General features: G+C 37.8%; 1 protein-coding gene across 5 annotated transcripts in view; it reads right to left on the bottom strand.

Moving 5' to 3' along the window:
• Positions 1-12,967, bottom strand: part of MYO6 (myosin VI) — a 217,478-nt gene extending 204,511 nt beyond the window's left edge. For all 5 annotated transcript variants that reach the window (XR_006356388.1, XM_044003763.1, XM_044003764.1 and 2 more), the window contains exon 1: positions 12,747-12,967. The gene's annotated coding sequence lies outside the window, so the exon portion shown is untranslated. The remainder of the gene's footprint in view (positions 1-12,746) is intronic.
• Positions 12,968-18,604: the final 5,637 nt, after the last annotated feature.

Raw genomic sequence — 18,604 nt, 5'->3', positions numbered from 1 at the left:
TCTAAGAGTAGCTCAATATAAATAAACATTATATTTTTAAATAGGGCTCAAGAGTTTTAGAAATTCTGATTTTTTTTAAAGAATAGTTTACAAAACATGTTGAAAGTGAGCAGAAAATGCATTTTTAAATTATAACTTTTAAGAAAGATGATTTCAAAAATGTTATAAAGGTTACTTTCCTCCACAGTCTATTAAAATCTAAGTCTAAATGCACAGTGACTCACTTATAAGTGTTGTTTTTAAATTTCACTTTGTTATACTAAAACTTTGGTCAATCTCCAATCTTTTTATTTCCTATTGACCATCACAATCAAAAACCAAAAAACTAGATTATGATTTTAAATGTATATATAAAAGATGTTCATATTCTTAAGTTTTCATTGATCTACATTCATTAATTTATCTTCCTGTCCAAGCAAACATTCTTCCAACAAGCCCAAGAGACCTAAACCTGGCCTAACAGCCTCTTACTCAACAAAGTGTTTCTCTCTTTTCCTGGGGCTCTTTTGAGGGCAGAATGGAGGCTCGCACAGATGGAGGAAGGGGGCAGGGTAGACACTAGACAGAGAAACAAGATAGAACACTTTCCCACACTGAAAAGGTCTCTCAGCCTGGACACTGTAGAAAGTCTTTCTCCCCTCCACACAGTTTATATTATCCTTAGGAATGTACTCCTGACAGTGAGAATAAGCCATATATGTGTCATGGGTAATGCCTAAAATTTAGTTCATATTAAGATAAACTAGAAAATAGTCAGGAAATGATCAAAAGAAGAATAAATGGCAAAACTATTCATAAGATCACAGGACTTAGAAGTGAAATATAACTTGAGAGGTCAAGTTATTTTATAGATGATACTGAGGCTCAAATAGGTTGTGACTTGCTATAAGTTACACAATAACTGGGATTCAAGCTTAAGTACTATGACTCTGAATCCATACTTTTTCTACTACCCCATGTTGCTATTTGAAATACTAAAAACTCTATTTTTTTCAAGTAGCAATTAAATATTACAATCAACCATCTTACTTGTAAATAAACTGATACCACTTCAAGTACAAGGTCTGATGTTCTCTTACTGTTGCATGATGAAGATATCAATCATCTCAAAACTTCAAGTAGACATAACATTATACCATATCCACTAAACCACAGGACTAGGGACAATTTTAATCCCTATATAGAATAGGCTTTTAATTCTACTGGAATATGTAATTACTAGTTTGTTTTCCCCATGGAACATTCAGCTTTGTAGGAACATGTCTATTCCACGCAACATCAATCAATAACTATTTTTTAAGCGCCCACTATATTCCAGGCACTGGACTAAGAACTGGGGATACTAAAAGAGGGAAAAGATAGTCTCTGCCCCCAAGAAGCTTACAATCTAATGGGGGAGACAACATGCAAACAAATATATACAAATCAATTTTTATACATGATACACAGAGGGAAAACAATGGAATTAAGAGGGGAATTGGGGAAGGCTTCCAGCAGAAAGTAGGATTTTAATTGGGAATTAAAGGAAACCAGGGAAGTCAGTAGTTGGAGTGGAGGGGGAATGTTGGAGGTATGGGGGTAGCCAAAGAAAATACCAAGAGATGTAGTTTCTTGTTAGTGGAACAGCCAGGAGGGCCACTGTTACTGGATCAAAGAATACATGTGGAGGAATAAGGTATTAAGAAGACTAGAAAAGTAGGAAGAGGATAGGTTATAAAGTGCTCTGAATGCCAAACAAAACGTTTTAGATTTGCTCCTGGAATCAATAGGGAGTTAGTGGAGTCTACTGAGTAGGGGAGTGACATGACTGAACGTGCATTTTAAGAAAATCTCTTTAGGAGCCGAATGGAGGATGGATTGGAGAAACTTGAGGCAGTCAGATCCACCAGAAGACTACTGCAATTGTCTAGGTGTGAAATGATGAGGGCCTGTGTCAGTAGAGGGAACTGCCCTCTACAATAATAAAAAAGAAACAAACTTTATATATCATCTAGTATGACCCTTTCATTATAAAATAAAGGAAACAAGGCCCAGAGTGGTAAGATAACCAAAACCAAAGAGCAACAATTTTAGTTATGGAGCTTTGACTAGAACCAAGGGCTCCTCTTCACAAGAATGAGGAACTTTTTATCATTAGTTAGCCAAAAGTGCGATCAAGAAACCCTCATTACAAAATTTAGAAGAATTGGAAGAATGAGGAACCCCTATTAGAGATTTCAGAAGCTAGAAAAAGCCCTTAAAGCTAGATTATCTATTCCATTTTACAGATGATGATACTTTAGCACAAAGACCTTAAAAGACTTGAATCCACACACAACGCACCTGTCCCTGCACCACAGATATCTCTAACTCAGAATGTGAAAATTACACACACAATGTAAAGCTACTGAATTTTCCCTATAACACATAATATAGAAGGAAACAGTTTAAAAAGTTGACCTTTCACTTTTAAGTATCTTTAATTACAAAGAAGCAAAAACAATTTACTTTTCTTTTTCAACTGCTTGTTATGAACTAAAAAACTGATGCTGGTTCCTGTACTGTTGTCTTCACCTTCTTTTTTTTTTAATACTTTTAAGTTTTGAGTTCCAAATTCTACCCCTGCTTCTCTCCCTCCTTTACCCCCTACCTGAGGCAGTAAACAATCAGATATAGGTTATACATGTGCGATGTAAAACGCACATTAATAATTTTGTATAAGAAAACTCAAATAAAAGACAAAAATGAAAGAAAGTGAAAGATAGCATGCTTCAGTCTGTGTTCAGTCAATATCAGTTCTTTCTTTGGAGTTGGATAGTATGCTTCATCATTAGTCCTCTGGGATTGTCTTGGATCACTGTATTGCTGAGAATAGTTAAGTCATTCACAATTCTTCATCACAATGTTCTCCTAGTTCTGCTCAGTTCACTATACCAGCAGTTCATCTAAGTCCAGGTTTTTCTGAAATTGTCCTGCTTGTCATTTCTTATAGCACAGTAAAATTCAATCAACTTCATATGCCACAGCTTGTTTAGCCATTCCCTAATTGATGGGCATTCCTTTGATTTCCAATTCTTAGCCACCACAAAAAGAGAAGCTACAAATATTTTTGTGCATGTGGGTCCTTTTCCCTTTTTATATTCTCTTTGGGATATAGACCCAGTAGTGGTATTGCTGGGTCAAAGGGTATGCACAGTTTTATAGCCCTTTGGGCATGGTTCCAAATTGCTCTCCTGAATGGCTGGATCAATTCACAACTCACCAACAATGGATTAGTGTCCAAGCTTTCCCACATGACGTCCAAAATCCAACATTTTCTTTTTTGTTATATTTGCCCCTCTGATAGGTAAGGTGGTAACTCAGAGTTGTTTACATTTCTCTTATCGATACTGATTTAGACAGATTACTTGCTGGCTTTGGGAAGGAGGAGGAAAGGGAAGGTGGGAGAAAAATTTGGAACTCAAAAATATTTACATGTAATTGGAAAAAGTTTTTAAATAAAATAAAATATTTAAAATAATGATTTAGAGCATTTTATATGACTATAAATAGTTTTGGGTTTTTTGTGGGTTTTTTTTTTTTTTGCGGGGCAATGGGGGTTAAGTGACTTGCCCAGGGTCACACAGGTAGTACGTGTCAAGTATCTGAGGCCAGATTTGAACTCAGGTCCTCCTGAATCCAGGGCTGGAGCCTTACCCACTACACCACCTAGCCACCCCCCAGACTATAAATAGTTTTGATTTCTTTGTCTGAAAACTGCCTGTTCATATCCTTTTATCATTTAGGCAATTGTCTTCACTTTCAACAAGTCTTTCAAATGTGTAGTCATCATTTGAGCTTACACCACATTTTGATTCTAGTCATATGTAAAAACTTTATTTATAACAAGGTTCTTAAATTGCATGGGAACCACTTTAAATGCAGCATAAAGTTGCTATAAATGACACATAAAATTCCAGAAAAATCAGAACTATTTTACTCAACGACAAATCTATATTCACTGCTTTATCAAAATCTCATCCCCATTTGATTATGTTTATGCTGCAACAAGGGTCACAAATGGTCATATGAAATCAAAATTTTCCTACCCCTCTCCACACACAACAAAAAATGCCAATGACAAATTTATACATTTTAAAGTTTACAAAACATTTCCTTTACAACAACCCTGTAATACAAATGATAAACCTAGTGTCACCACCATAGAAAATGGATAAAATGGTCTCAAAGAGGTGAGTCTTTGTGCCTGGAGTCACAAAGCTAGTAAGTGAGAACCAAGATTAGAATCCAAATCTCTCCTGACTGTAAATCCAGTGCTTGTAGGATCACATATCTGAGGCTGGAAGAGACCTTAGAGATTAGGCCAACTGAGGTTGAGGATGAAGTGACTTGGCCAAGGTCACACAAGAAGTGGAAGGGTTGAAACTTAAACCCTGGTCTTCTGGTGTTCATTCCACTAATCAAAGTACCTCATTGTCTTTTCTTAAAAATACAGAAAATATCAAAATACTATAAATAAAAGGCCTTCTCTCTCTCTCTCTCTCTCTCTCTCTCTCTCTCTCTCTCTCTCTCTCTCTCTTTGCAGGGCAGTTGGGGTTAAGTGACTTGCCCAGGGTCACACAGCTAGTAAGTGATAAGTGTCTGAGGTCAGATTTGAACTCAGGTCCTCCTGAATCCAGGACCGGTGCTCTATCCACTGAGTCACCTAGCTGCCCCATAAAAGGCATTTTCTATAGTCATTAAACAAGCTTGGCAATCTAAAATAGTCACTAAAAAGTTTAATTTATATAATGATACTTTCAAAGTTTAAAAGAATTTTCTCCAATCCATTCCCCATCATTTTAAAGCAAGGTTATGCATAAAGTTCAGTTTCTATCAACTGGTGCTATTTTTATTGGTTCTACAAAAAAAGAAAAGCATTTGAAGCACCAGGTGGTATAATGAATAGAGTTCTGGACATAAAGTCCAGACAACCCGAGTTCAAATCTGACCTCAGATATTTAATAGCTGTGTGGTTCTAGACAAGGCAGATAACCTCTGTCTGCCTCAGTTTCCTTGTGTGTAAATCATAGGGTTGTTGTAAATAAAAGATAACATAATAATTGTAATGTACTTTGCAAATCTTAAAATGCAGAAGTTCTTAAAAACAGTCATCTAATTAAAACCATAAGATGATGGTTGTGCACAAAGTACACACACAAGAACATAAGTCATAGGTCATTTACAATAATCTGAGTAATGTTAATAACTGAGAATATGAAAGCTGACCAAGATCGTGTACTAACCTGTACCACAGATATCCTACTAATGGCCCGAGATATTCATCAACAATATTATTTTGACTACATAGTAGACACTAAATATTACTAGCTGAATAATACTGTGAAAAAAGCAAAATATAAAACCAAATATTTAAAAACACAGAATTGCCAACGAGTTCCTAGAATACAAACTATTTCCAGACCCCTTGAACATAACTAGAACATAACTTGAACATGAACATAACTGTGGTATAGGTAAGTTAGGTTGATATGCTTACTACTCATATTTTTAGTTTTGAACTAAAGAACCTCCAAATGTAAATGCAAAAAATTACCCAAATACACAAGTCAAAGAAGAGTTTTAATGTTCATTCAGAAACACTCTGCTGATGGATGACATATCACTTTCTACTATTCAATCCAGACTATGACCATCTGGTTTAACCTAACTAAAAAAACAGAATAAAAAACAAGGTTTCTTCCAAACTTAATATTTCCTCTATTTTACACTCTTTGGATTTAAATGTCCTACTAAATATGGTAATTTTTCAAAAGAAGGAAAGATTCACTTGGAAAGCAGTCTCTAAAAGCTGAAAATATGAGGTCTACAACTCGAATATATGAGATTCCATGTATACTCTCAGAACCTAATCCCTAAGCAAAATTGTAGCATTTGTTTTTAATGTCCTCCTAATTCTCTTTGAACCCCCTAAACCTCCTGACCTCCCCAGAACTCTATATCCCTTTCCCTCATCCCTAGCCTGTATCAAAATCTGTCCTATGTCTCATTTTCTCACAGCCCTATTCTGACAATGTGATAATGAAAGATTCTAGCTGCTACCTCCACCAGGTAATAAATTTATATTGTAACAAGTGCTTCCTGGAGACAGTGACAATACAAAGAAGTGATTCTAATAATGAGTATTTCAGCATCCTGAAAGCCAGCAGGGGAGATATCTGGAGCAGGCAAGATTTTCAGGGTTCAAGCTCACCTTCAAATCAGTAAATACTTGTGGCAGTCTAATTCACTGACTGGTAGGTCCAACCTTACTTAATACTGATTATTATGTGAAGTATATAATTAAAGAACCTGAAAACAACAGTAAAATGTTATTCAGCATTAGAAATATGCAGACACACCCCTTCACCTTATTCATTATTGATATCTAAATATAAAGACAAAAATATAATTATAATCAACAAATATCAGGGTGCATGCTAGATACCAAAAATATTTTTCAAAAAACATGTCACTTTTATAATGCCACATATCACAGTCATAAAATGACTTTTTAAAATTTAATTTTAAAGTGATGCACCCAAAAAATAAAGGAAATCATCAGTCTCACCAAGAAAGCTGACATGCCAAAAATAAATCATCTAGTACCTCAACTATTGCTCTCCAATTAAAAATAAAAATTTGAACATTATATAAACTTCTAGCTATTAAATATAATTCCCAGAATAATGTTAATGCCCTGATTTTCAAATATTCCTAATTCAATATAACTGACACAAAACAAACATAGTTTGCCATAAGACACTATTAGGAGGTTAACACTAATAACTCTGTGAAACCTTCAGCATGAGAAGTACCAACAAAGCTATCCAAAAGCATAAGTGACTTCAGTAATTAAATTCTATCTAGTACTTATCTATTTGTGGTTATGCCTTTTTTCTTCCAACTATATTATAAATCATACATGTCTTTAAAACCCTAACATCTGACCTAAGACACGCTCTCAAAAGTTTAACCATTCTACTCTTCAATTTGGTAGTCAAGGCCTCACAATGGATTCTCAATCTGTTTCTGTCCTTATTTCCCACTACTCCTCCTTACACATACTCTATGCTCCAGTCAAACTTGCCTACTACTTATTCCTCAAACTTACCATCCTTGATCATGAGGTTCCTTGTACCTGGAATGCTTCCACCCACTCCCACATGTCAAAAATCTTACTCATTCTACAAATTCCATCTCAAAACCCACTTCCTTCACAAAGGTTTTCCTGATCCTCTCAGCTACATAAATAAAGGAGTAAAAATAGTAAGGAATTCATTCTCCTTTACTGCTACCTCTATTTCGACCCTTGTCTTATTCTTCCCTGTACCATAGTCATCTTACCCTGTCCCTTATACTCACCCCAACTAGATTTTACCCTACTTGAAGACAGAGATCAATTTTCTCTTCTTTGAATCCTCCACATGTTCCATTAATAATTGTTGAATGACAATGGATAGAGAGAAACTTGACCTTGATAATAAGGAATACCCAAATGAAAAATTTGCACTACCAAGGCAGTTTGGCACCTTCTGTGCAACTGATAATCTTTGAATAGAGGTTCTTAATCTTTTCTGTATCATGGATCCCCTTAGCAGTCTGATGAAGTCTAATGGATAACTTCTGAGAATAACATTTTAAAACACTTCAAATAAAATGCATAGGATTTAAAAAAAAACAAAAGGTAGTAAAAAATAAACATGTATTTTTTCCCTTCCAAATTCATGGACCCCTTAAAATTTATCTATAGATTCCATGAAAATCCCTGAAATCCAGGTTAAGAAGCTCTGTGTTAAGAAGTTATCCAGATATTCATCAATTTTATGAAAAAGTCATGAGATAGAAACAGGCTAGGAACTCTTCTCTCCTTTTGAAAAGAGGAAAAAAATATATGAATTGATTATGGGAACCACTTGTATTTGAAAAGCATATATGGCTATTTACTGGTTGGGGCAAAGGAAGAAAATATTCAAAATTAAGGTGATATAAAAGCTAGAAATATCAATAAGGGGAATAGATTGGGGAGGAAGAAGAATAAGTAATAGTAGTAGTGGTGGTGGTGGTGGTGGTAGTAGCAGTAGCAGCAGTAGCAGCAGCAGCAGCACTAAGTAGCAGTACTTGTAGCAGGACTTGTAGCAGTAGCTGTAGCAAGAACAGTAGTAGTAGTTGCCTGAAACACTGAGACATTAAGTGATTTACCTAGGGTCACACAGGTAGCCAGTATGTGTCAGTCCAAACTTGAACCCCTCTCTTTCTGGCTGTGAGGCCAGCTTTCTATATACTATACCATGTGTACAACTACACTACTGATGACCTACTTTAAATTCCTATCCCAATAAAAATTCCTGCCACATGCAACACCTGGCTTTACAAAGATTAACTTGTAAGACTACATACCAAGTGAGCATACAGCATATGCAAAAGATTTCTATGGTTTACAATTACTAACTCCTTCCTTTGTACATCATTTAGTGGCATCATATGAGTATACAAAGAAGGAATGCACTACACTATTTTGGTTTCACTTGAGATATATGCTTTCTACATAACAAATAACTTCCTCTCTGGTACTACAACATTTAAAAAAGACAGATGGGTCACATAGGTTCTTCTAGTTATGTTTCGAGTGGTTTGGTATTATTGGGTGTATATTTTTGACATGCTACTTTTCCTTGTGTTACCATTTATGTCAATGTTGTCCTCAAGGACAAATTCCATTTACTGACTGTTGTCTATTTAAGTTCACCACTTACAAAATTGTGTAGTTACTACTGAAAATTTTTTTAAATGCATCCTTTAGAAAAAAATCTCCAATAAGAGAATTTAAAAGTTCATCTTAACTCTATTCAATTCGATTGCGAAAATACAAAAATATTTAAGCTTGGGAAGGCATTTCTTATAAACTTACATTTATACTATATAAAAGAAATAAAAATATGCACTTACATTTATATATGTCTTAAGAATTCATAATACTTTAAACAAAATAACAAAGATCCCTATTTTAAAAAGGCAAAAAGCTTCCTCTCTGCATTTTTGCCTGATTCTACCTATCTCCTATTTCATTCATGAACCCTGATGCAAAAGATGCTAGTCCCCAAAGCAATGCATTGCCCTTTCTGCACACTGGTTAGCTCACATCTTCCTAAGGACAGGAAAAGACACTATACACTATTTTGGACTAAGGAGTTTTCCCTTTCAGTTCCTGTTTGCCTAATATAAGCAAAAGAAAATGGGGTGGGAGAGAACTTAATTAAGCAGTTCTGTTGTTCAACAACAATTAAGCACTGCAAGTAGCAGTGAAAAAAAAAACTTTTGAAAATAAACCGTCTCTGAAAGAGAAGAGATCTGGCTGAATAGTATTGAGAAGGATACTTCACTTTTATGGGCAAAAACTTTTCTCTTAAGGAAATTAAAACAATATGTGCTAACTAGAAGCAACTTACTATTCATTTTAGCTCCAGTGAAAACTGATAGCTTTACTCATCTGCGTAAACCAGGGATGAGGTTACAACAAACAACATATCTAATTCTATGCTCCATAATCTATACAGTCCATTTTAGTTAAGCAATAATAATTTGTGAAAAGATGAGATAACATGCTATGCTTGATATTGTTTAGTACTGACTTGTTATCAAAGAAAAAAAGAGGAATTTAGTTAATCAGAAGCTCATATCAGTATATACCCATATCAAAAATCAAATTACCCTAATACAATGCCAGTTCTTCAGGAACTTTAAACAATTCTCTCTACCAATGGATGGATTCAAAAGTATAACCACATTGTTCCAAGTATCATAAAGCAATTAAATTATAATCTACCAAATGTTAGTCTTTTTAAAGAAATTTTTATCAAGTCATTTATGGATATGAAATGCAAATAAGCAATTTCCAAGTCACCAAGGTTCAAAATTTCCATTTTGGATAGGCATGTTGCATAAATTCAAGATTCTCTTAAATATAAAAAAGTAGTTAAAACTAGATAACAATTTGAAATGTTTCAGATACTGATATTTATTCAAATCAGTCATAATCTTTAAAAGTTGTTTCCAGAAATGATAGTTCCATTGCCCAATACAGCATAATTGTCTAAACAATGGGTGACATAATATTCAATACACATTAAGCACATTCACAACAGGATGAAACTTCGGCCTCTCTCTCACTTCCTGACTACTGTTCTTTACAAACTCTATCATTCAAACGGTTTGTGTTTTTTTATATTTTAGGTCAATTTATGATAGATACTGAAAATAACCCAGTGAAATAACTGAAATAAATTATTTTATGTCATCTTAGAAGTAATGAAAACAGTATAATTTGAGGATGTTTTTATGTCAGAAAAATGTTTTATATTTTTGTTTTTATATTTTCTTTCTTATTGTTATGAACTTGAACATCAATAAATATAATTATTTCTATATATGAATACAAAGAACAGAAAAATTGTGTAAAAACCACAAATATCCACTATGTAATAGCTTTTTAAAAGTATATAATTTAATACTATTGTTTTGAAACCATCTTGCTTGTCTTTTTGAACTTCCTTCTGCTCTTTTCTATGTATCTTTTTAAATGTTTCCATGATACTCTTTTCCTTCTTTTTTCTGACATCACTACTCCCTTCCCTCCACCTACCAAAAAAAGATTACTGATTTTTACCAGTTTATGAAACTTAGGGAAGGAAAAGGTTTTATATAAAAGTGAGTTTCCAAATTTACAAAACGTTAAAGAGACATTTGTTTAGACCTTACCTATAAATTTCTATATAACAACTGTCTAAAATAAGTTTAGTCCTTATTATTAAAAAGTAAACTTACAAAAAACATTATAGATTAAAGCTTTTATTATTTTTCCCTCTGACAGTGGCCCACCACATAATATTTACATTGCTTGATGAATGAAATATAATTTTACTGAACAGGCCCTAATCACCAAACTGCAGCCCAAGGACGACATTTCTTGAAATTCAGTTAATTTGTGCAAAAAAACCTCTCCTTTGCTGTTAACCTTTGTACCCTGACCACTACCAACTCAAGTTCAAGATCCACATTTTATGGCAAGCGTAACTTCTGCTAAACTTTGAGATCACAATTATTTAAGAAGTTATGCTAAAATCTTGTTTCCTCCAGAAGAAATAAATCCCCAATAAATTCTGACTAGATATATTTTACCTATATCACCAAATCATGAGAGCTTCAAAAACTTATGTAAGTTTCAGTGGTATTCCTCATTTGTGAGTTAGTATTTAAATATTTCCTCCATAACACTTATTATGAGGACACTAAAGGATATAAAATTCAGTGTATTCTCATTAGTGATTGGCTAACATTAGGGAAAGGAGTTAACAAACTACAACTTCCGTGAAATCAAAATCAAGGCAACAGAAGGCATTTTTACCCTTATAGGCATATAAAGTTTCTTTAAAAGTAACTTCTATTATTTTTAGAGCAATGAGATACTGTTTTGATTTTTTAAATCCTTAACCTAATCACCTACACAACTATATTATTATTAATACAAGTTGATTCTGTCACTTATAGAACAGATTTACTAGATGTGTTTGCATTTTTTTAGTCATTTAATCAAAGAATAAGATTTAGTGGAGATCAGGGAAGAGTTAAGAAAATGAAGCTCTGGCCATTCATGGTATAGATGGGAAACTACAGGTGTGGAAAAGTTGCATAGGCCGGTAGCCTAGGCAAATGTTTGCTAATTTTACTCAACTGCATTTCTTTTCTTTCTTTTTATTTTTTGGATTTGCTAGAAGGGATGAATGGGTATGTGGGCGATATATTCGTAAATGAATAGGATGCTAAAAACAAAAAGCCTCAATTTTTTTCAAATATATTTATGCTAAAAATTAAAATCTATCTTTGTACCCAAAATAAAAGATGACTGGCAGGATGTTCCCTTTGAACAGTTTATTCTCCAGTTTATCCTGCCTATATCTTGTTTGAGCATGGTTTGTACATAATTGTTTATGAGCTCCTTGAAAGAAGGGGCTATTTTTGCCCTTTTCTATGCATCTCCAGCACTTAAGCACGGAGCCTGCACGTAGTAGGTGCTTAATAATAAATGCCTGTTGCCTTGGCTTGATTACTGGAGGACAATGAATTATCTGGCTACACAAGAGCGCGGACGTTTTCTTAATGACAATGAAAAAGGAATTTATTAAGTGCTTACTAATCAACTCACAAATTAAAGTTTGGGTTTTTTCCTCCCAAACTGGTCCTGCCTTTTACTGGGAGCGTCAGAGACAACCCCTGGGGCAGAGACAGCAGGTGGTTCCAGCAGAAAGAACAAGGAACCTCCCAGCTCCGTCTTCATCACCTTCGCACCCAGCCATTCACAGGCCGGACCCACAGCTACAGAGCGAGCAGGCTGCCTTCCGGCCCGGCCCGGCTGCATCCCCCTTCTTTTTCCCCTTCTCTCCTCCAGAGATCGGGGGAAAGGGGGAAAAGAGTCCGGCCGTGACGCCTCGCCTTTCCCCAGGGAGACCCTAACTTCCCCACCGCACCCCCTGCAGATGATGAGGACAATGAGGCTGCTGCCCCGACTCCGGGGCAAAGAGTGGGGGCCCGCAGTGGACACAGGGAGGCCCAGGGCTGTGCTCCCGCAGCCCCCGGCCCCCGGCGGGGATACAGGGACCAGAGCCTCTGCGGCTGGCCGGGGCACACTGCTGCCCCCCGGTGTGTGGACACTCCCTCCCTCCCTCACTCACCTGGACTGGGAGGCAGGTGAGCCGCGGCGGCGGCGGGCGAGGTGTCCCGGAGCAGAGACGGCCGGGAGAGGGAGAAGAGGAAAGGAAAAGGAAGGAAGAACTGAGCGGCTGCCCAGAGGGAAGGAAGGCAGGGTGCTGGCGCCGGGCTCCAGGCGGTGACGGCGGCGGCGGCGGCTCCCGGTCCTGCTCAGCTTCCTGCTCCCAGCGCAGCTGATCCCAGTCTCCGCCTCCCCTTCCCTCCCTCCGCCCGCCGCGCGGAGCAGAGTCCGAGGGAGGAACTCCGCTGAGGCTCACGTCACTGGTACCGAGAGCCCGAAGAGGCGGAGGCGGGGGCGCCGGCGCCGGCGCCGCGGGCTAGGGGAGGGATGGAGGGCGCGCGCCGCTCCCAGGGAGTGCGGAGGCAAAAGGGGCGCGCGTCACTCTTGGGGAATGGGGAGGGAAAGGAGGCGCGTGCGGGAGGGTAGGCGGGCGCGCGCCTCTCTGGGAGTGTGGGGAGCTGGCAGTCACCGTGTGCGCCCGCGCGTCCACACTCCCTGGCTCCCCCTTCAGTCTCCGAGGTTTGCGTGCCAGCCTTGCCTGCTCCTGTCCCGCAGCTCCACACCCCCATCACTCCACCTCTCTTCCCCCTCGCCCCGACTCTTGATCCGATAGATAGACACAAGTAGGCTGGGGGAGAAGGAGCTACCGGAGTCGGGGGAGGGAGAGAGGTCTCCGCTCTTTCCTAGCACGGCGCTAAGCAATTGTCACTGGAGAGTTTCATAGGATCACAGATTTAGAGCTGGAAGGGACTTTAGTGGTCATTCAATCCCGTCGCCCTCATTTTACGGATGAAGAAACTGGGGCCCTGGGAGATTAAGTGACTTGCCCAGAGTCACAGCAGTGACCTGTCTCCCTTTATGGAAATAAGTGGCAAAGCCCGAAGGGGAGCCCAGGTCTTCAGACAATACTTTTTTTTTTGGGGGGGGGGGGGGAGAGAAACTGACAGGACCAGTCTGTATTTCCTGCTGTGAAAGAGCTTCCTCCGCATTTTGAGTAAACTGGTTTCCAGCATCAAGAAAGCAAGTGTCTACCAGCTCTAAAACTACGTGCTTAAAAGAAAGAAGCCCAGGGTTTCTGGGAAGGAAACCAAAAATGTTGTGGGAAAGAGAAGGGAGGCTTAAAGTATCCTGTCACAGTAATTAAGTCCTCTATATCAGTGCCTTTCAGCAGAACTGACCAGTTTTGTTTTTTTGTTTGTTTTTGTTCTAGCTGGATCAAGCCAAGGGCTATCAAATAAGTACGAAGTCTGAGGGAGGCTCTTCCTTTTCTCCTGAAAGCAGGCTACTCCTGAAGTTTGTTAGCCCCTACATTGTCTAACTTGTCCTGAACGTCTAGAAACACTTCCCCTACACACACGCGCACACACACACACACACACACACACACACACACACACACACGCTGTATTTATATTTGAAATCCTGCTTTTTTTAGATTTGTATATGAAGTCGGTGGCCTACTTTTTTTTTCTTGGTGAGGCAATTGGGGTTAAGTGAATTGCCCAGGATCACACAGCTAGTAAGTGTCAAGTGTCTGGGTATGGATTTGAACTCAGGTCCTCCTGAATCCAAGGTCCAGTACTCTATCCACTGCGCTACCTAGCTGCCCCGGTGGCCTACTTTCAAACGTATTTGTCTCTATAGGAGGCAGAGGGGAGGAATATTGAATTTCTACTTGTCCTCACCCACCCTCTTAAAAAGCCGCGAACTTTAAAAAAAAATACCCTACTTTTAGCTTGTCATTTTCCGTAACTTATTTGTTTGAAAATAATTTTTAAATCTGAATACGTAAAAAGGGCTATTCAAACAGGCATTGCTTGATCAGTCTTTTGTCAGAGGTACCATTGAACTTGAAATCAGCTGAGAATTTTACTCTCCATTAACTGTATGATCCTGGTCAAGTCATTCATCTGCTCAGCCTCTGTTTCTTTATCTGTAAAATAGAGATTATGATATCTGCATTGCTTCATAGGCTTGTTATGAGAAGCAAATAATTCATAGGAAAGTACTTTTAAATTGTAAATTGATATACAAATTCGGCTATTATTATTATCGTAATCCTTTCTGAAGTAATGTTTTCAGTTTGGGGGAAATTAAATTCATCCAAGATGCTGAATGTTTTTATGGGGGGAAAGTAGCGAAATAAGTTTTGTTTGAAAACTAGATTTGTTTCCCAATACATCAAAGTAGCAACTTTTAAAATTCAGAAAATTCTGTATAACCTACAAATATAGCTTTTGCAAAATGAGGAAAGAAGAGAGTCAGTGTTACTTCTAACAGCCATCTTTCCTGGAATTAGGCAAAAAGTCAAATTCAAATGAGGTACTTTAGGGGGAAACCACCACAATAAATTATGAAGAATGAACTAGGAGAAGGAAGAAAGAGGAAGAGAAACCAAGAAAGGAAACAATTTGCTGGAACCACAGACATTTAAAGCTAGCTAGACAGGAAGTAAATGTTAAATAAAAATACCAAGGAAAAGGAATGAAGGCGGAAAAACAAATATTAAAACACTGCTGTGACATCTCATGCCTTTCTTTTAACTACATTTTGAGTTCAGAATATACAATTCAATTTAAAAGATTCCTAGAAACCATTAGAAGCTAACACATCTTGAGAAGGGTAGTACATATATGACTACTGATTTTGCTATGATTGACAGCAGAGGGAAAAAAAAGGAATGTTTTATATACTTCGGTCTCATTCCCTTTTCTAGTTAAGCATGATGTCTGAGCTGTCTGTTGTTCACTGAAAAAATTCTCCAAAACCTTGTTCTTTCTCTGGAGTTTGTTTCACCCCACCACCACCACCATGCCCCCCACCCCCAAAATAGAAATACTTCCCTTGTTTCACAGACTGTGAAAGAAGTAAAATTTCCTCTTCAATGGGATAGTCTAGTGCTTTCCACAGGTGATGCATAATATTTCGTACAAGGAACCTCAGTTTTCTCCAGCTGTAACTTTAAAGGTGCATCTAATTTGACTGTGATAAGACTCAGATCACAAGTGTAGCACTGGCATCCACAAAATCTCAAATGAACTAGAGAAATAGATTTATGGAAAGACATGGACAAGAATCACACAAGATCAGAAGAGTCAGTCAACAAACATTTGTAATGCACCTACTATGTGCCAGGCACTGTACTAAGTGGTGGGGAAACAAAGGCAAGACAGTCCTGCTTTCAAGGGATTAGGAGTATAACGAGGAGACAATATACAAACAAATATGTACAAACAAGCTCTTTACAGGACAAATTGGAGGGGATTGGGAAAGGCTTCTTGTAGAAGGCATGATTTTAGCAAGTATTTAAAGAAAGCCTGGGAAGCTAAGAAGTGGAAATGAGGAGGACATAATTCTAGGCATGGGGGAAAGCCAGTGAAAAACTAGTCAGTATATTATTGAGTGTCTAGAGCAAGGAGCAGCATCCTTGCTGTGTTATTGGAGCACGAGAGAGTCCTTAGGGGTGAGGTATAAAAAGACTGGAAAAAGGGAGGCAGGATGGAAAAGGCTTGGCATGACAAATGGAGAATTTTATATTTGATCCTGGAAGTGATAGTCATTAGAATTTATTGAGTAGGGGCCTGACATGGTAAAACCTAAACTTGAAGTTCACTCTGACAGCTGAGGAGAGGTTCAATCAATCAATCAATCAATATTGAACTAGAGTGGGGAGGGAATTGTGACTCAGAATGTGATGTATAGAATGCCTACAACAGGGTAGTAGTGGTAGTGTCAGAGGAGATAAGGGGACATATATGAGAGATGCTGAGAAGATAAAATCAACAGAACATAGCAACAGATTAGATTTATGGGTAGGGGGAAGTGTGGAGGAGGGATACCAGGAGAGTCTAGAGTTGAAGATGATACCTAGTTTGAAGTTTTAAACCTGATTTATACTTGATTGAAAGTATGGTAACATTACTATCAATAACAACACTGACGTTATTAAGGAAGTTTGGAAGAAGAGAATTTGGGGAAGAACAATAATGAGTTCTCATTTGTACATGTTAAGCTTAAGATGTCTGCTGGATGGACACATGTCCAATAGGCAGAGAAGTGAGACTGGAAGTAAGCAGAGAGAGTAGGGCTGGATAAGTAGATCTGAGAATCATCATCATAGAGATAATATCTGAATCCATGGGATGCAATGAAATCACTAAGTAAAATAGTATAGAGGGAGAAAAGAAGGTACAGCCCAGAGCCCTATGGGAGTAACCAGTAAAGGAAGGGAGCAGATAGGTAGGAGTACCAGGAGAAAGTAGCATCACAGAAATCTAGAGAAATGAGAATATCAGGGAGAAGAGGGTCATGTTTAATGTAAAAGGCTGCAGAAAGGTCAGTAAAGATGTTGTTATTATTTGTCCTTTCTCTAAGAGGACCATAACATCAGGGTGATGTCATGACTTGCACTGAATTGGATTTAAGTGAGGCAGGGCTGTGAAAAATCACCAGCCTCATTCTCTCTTCCAGAATCATCTGGGTCCAGTGGCAGATATATTTCAGGACATTAGAGAAATGCAAATTAAAACTACTCTGAGGTACCACCTCACACCTATCCAATTATTATCTAATATGATGAAAAAGGAAAATGATAAACTTTGGAGAAGATGTAGGAAAATCAGAATACTGATGCACTGTTGGTAGAGCTGTGAACTGATCCCACCATTCTGGAGAGCAATTTGGAACCATGCCCAAAAGGCTTTAAAACTGTGCAGACCCTTTGACCCAGCAATACCACTACTAGATCTCTATCCCGAAGAGATCATAAAAAATGTAAAAGGACCCACATGTATGAAAATATTTATAGCTGCTCTTTTTGTAATAGCAAAGAATTGGAAATTATAGGGATGCCCATCGTTTGGGGAATAGCTAAACAAGTTGTGGTATATGAATGTAATGGAATACTACTGTGCTGTAAGAAATGATAAGCAGACGGATTTCAGAAAAACCTGGAAAGACTTACATGAATTGATTCGAGTGAAATGAGCAGAACCAAGAAAACATTGTATACAATATCAACAACATTTTTGTGATGATCAATTGTAATAGACTTAGCTCTTCTCAGCAATACAATGATCCAAGACAATGCCAAAAGACTTATGGTAGAAAATGCTCTCCACATTCAGAAAAAGAACTATGGAGTCTGAATGCAGACTGAAGCATGCTATTTTCACTTTTGTTGTTGCTTTTTTGTTATTGATCTTATTTATCTTTCTTGTGTTTTTTCCTTTTGTTCTGATTAATGTGGAAACATATTTAACTTGATTGTAATATATAACCTATATCAAATTTGCTTGCTGGCCTCAGGAGCAGGGAGGGAAGGGAGGGAAGGAGAAAAATTTGGAACTCAAAAAAATATCTTTACATGTAACTGAGAAAAAATAAAAATAAAAAAGATATATGTAAGGTGAACTAGAGATGGCCCCAGATGTTTAAGGTAATTGCGGTTAAGTGACTTGCTCAGGGTCACACAGCTAATAAGTGTCTGAGGTCAAATTTAAACTCAGATCCTCCCAGCTTCAGAGCCAGTTTTCTATCTACTGCACCACCTAGCTGTCCCTTGAATATGGATGTGAGAACCAGGGCACCCCCCTCCCCCACCCCCTTTCCAAGAAAGACATGAGGTGACCTTTCTGCGATTTTGAAGGTCAGATTGGTGTCCCAGAAGTTGCCTCTATTCATAAGACTGCCTTTAAGTCATGTCAATCAATGCACTTGAATTCGACCAGTCAATTAGCTTGGAGCTGTATGTGTGGGGACCAACCCCTCTTCCTGTTCAACAGGGGTCTTCTGGAGGAACATTCTTTCAGAGGCATGTGT

Source organism: Dromiciops gliroides, chromosome 4 (genome assembly GCF_019393635.1).
Source record: "Dromiciops gliroides isolate mDroGli1 chromosome 4, mDroGli1.pri, whole genome shotgun sequence".
Lineage (NCBI taxonomy): Eukaryota > Metazoa > Chordata > Mammalia > Microbiotheria > Microbiotheriidae > Dromiciops > Dromiciops gliroides.
This window is presented reverse-complemented; position numbering and strand designations above follow the sequence as displayed.